The sequence below is a fragment of the Bos mutus genome, chromosome 18 (assembly GCF_027580195.1).
Source record: "Bos mutus isolate GX-2022 chromosome 18, NWIPB_WYAK_1.1, whole genome shotgun sequence".
NCBI lineage: Eukaryota > Metazoa > Chordata > Mammalia > Artiodactyla > Bovidae > Bos > Bos mutus.
This window is the reverse complement of record NC_091634.1, coordinates 39,120,895-39,123,168: the sequence shown is the minus strand read 5'-3', so window position 1 is coordinate 39,123,168 and position 2,274 is coordinate 39,120,895. Positions and strand designations below refer to the sequence as shown.

At 45.8% G+C, this 2,274-nt stretch overlaps 1 pseudogene; it reads left to right on the top strand.

The window, feature by feature from the left end:
• The first annotated feature begins 1,468 nt into the window (after positions 1-1,468).
• Positions 1,469-1,811, top strand: LOC102269890 (large ribosomal subunit protein eL30 pseudogene; annotated as a pseudogene).
• Positions 1,812-2,274: the final 463 nt, after the last annotated feature.

Here is a 2,274-nt window from a genome sequence, read left to right as displayed (position 1 = left end):
GCAGCTAAGCCTGTGCGCCAACGCTTCTGAGCCCTTGCTCCGGAGTCCGAGCTCCACAGCAAGAGAAGCCACCTCAGTGAGAAACCCACACACCGCAGCTAGAGAGTAGCCCCTGCTTGCTGCAGCTGGAGAAAGCTTGCACATCAAACATCCAGTGCAACCAAAAAGAAAAATAAATAAATACAAATTTTTAAAAAGACTTAGCAGGTGAAAACTCCTAAAACAATTAAAAAAAAAAAAAAAAAAAAGATGAACTGTGATGCAGCCTGACAAAGATGCAGGCAACCAAGCAGGGTCTCTGGAGTGAGAACTACCCCTCAGGAGGCATCGGACCCTGGTACCCTACCTCTGTTAGTTGCCAGAAACCCCATGACCTTGGGTGAGGAGTGTCTGCAGCTCAAGCAGACCCCAAAGAAGCTGACAGCTGGAGGCTGCCTGCTGACCTCACTTCCCACAACTGGGCAGAGAGGTCTAAGCAGCACATTTCTAAGCCCACCACAACCCCTCGAGATATCAGGAGAGGGTATCTAGGCACCATATGTGAAACTTGATCTCCGGGAGTATTTGTTCAAAAGAGATGGTAAATCAAGGGCCATTTGAAACCAAGGTTGACTTTATTTTTCCTTAAACACTGAATCCCAATAGGACTCTGTGGTGGCACGGTTGAGGTATAGAAATTTCTAGTCATTTATATTGTAAAAGACACTTGGCCAGGAGAGAGTTAGGTCACTTGAATTCTAGCCCCAATTAGTACTTTCTTTTGGGGTGATTTTTCTCGGGTCTCTTCCTTCTTCTGGATCTCAGTTTTCATCTCTTAAAGAAATTTGCTGCCTTAGAAGAGTGTTTCCCAATTTTCCCCATCATTAGGATGCTCCTGGAGAACATTTATTAAAATTTGGGTTTCAGAAGCCTAACTGACATCTCCAGGGAAGTAGCCAAGGAATCTGTTTTCAGCAGAGCCCCAGATGAGCCTTCTGATCAGTTGACTATGAAAGTTGAGTAGGGTCCTCAAAGTCAGTCCCATGGCATCAGAGTCACCTGGAAAAGTTTGCACAGCAGAGATTCTCCAGCCCGGGAATGGAAGATTTTGATTCAAATTCAGCATTTAAATATAAACAGGAATACCTCAGCCATCTTGGTGGCTCTTGGTTTGGGGGTAGTCCTGCACCTAAGAGGAGAAGGCAATGGCACCCCACTCCAGTACTCTTACCCGGAAAATCCCATGGATGGAGGAGCCTGGTAGGCTGCAGTCCATGGGGTCGCTAAGAGTCAGACACAACTGAGCGACTTCACTTTCACTTTCCACTTTCATGCATTGGAGAAGGAAATGGCAACCCACTCCAGTGTTCTTGCCTGGAGAATCCCATGGATGGAGAAGCCTGGTAGGCTGCCGTCCATGGGGTCACACAGAATCGGACACGACTGAAGTGACTTAGCAGCAGCAGCAGCCTGAACCTAAGACAGGAAGATGGTGGCCACAAAGAAGATGAAAAAGCCACTGAAGTCAGTCAACTCTAGGCTCAAACTGGTTATGGAAAGTGGAAAGTACATGCTGGGGTACAAGCAGACACTTAAAATGATCAGACAAGGCAAAGTGAAACTGGTCATCGTTGTCAACTGCCCAGTCTTGAGGAAATCTGAAGCAGTGTGTTATGCCATGTTGGCCAAAACTGGTCCGTGACTATAGTGGCAATATTACTGAATTGGGCACATAATGTGGATAATACTACAGAGTATGCACACTGGCTATCATTGATCCAGGTGATTCTGATATCATTAGAAGCATGCCCGAACAGGCTGGTGAAAAGTAAATCTTGTACAATGTTTCTGTGACCAGAGCTTTAAAAAAAAAAAAAAAATATATATATATATATAGGAATGATGATACTTAACAGAATAGACTGATTGCATGAAAAGCCGTAATTCTCCACCCTGATTGTCCCCATGCCTTTTTTCCTGTGACTTTAGAGGTCTTTCCAAAAAGGCAGAGTATATTTCTCTCCCCCAATGCGATATGTTTGGCGAATAGAAGTGACTGTGTATTTATTCTTGTCCTTGGCCTCCAGAGGCTTTGCATATTTCTACTTACTTCCTTGCACTCCTGTCATCACCACAAGAAGTTCATGCCTGGCCTAGTCCACGGGTCCCAGAGACCCATGAAGCAGAGCTGTCCAGCTATAAGGTGTCCCAGCCAAGTCCAGCCTAGACCAGACCCCCATCCAACCTGTAGACACTTGAGTGTCACCAGCTTCAATGAGCCAGCCTCCAGCTGAG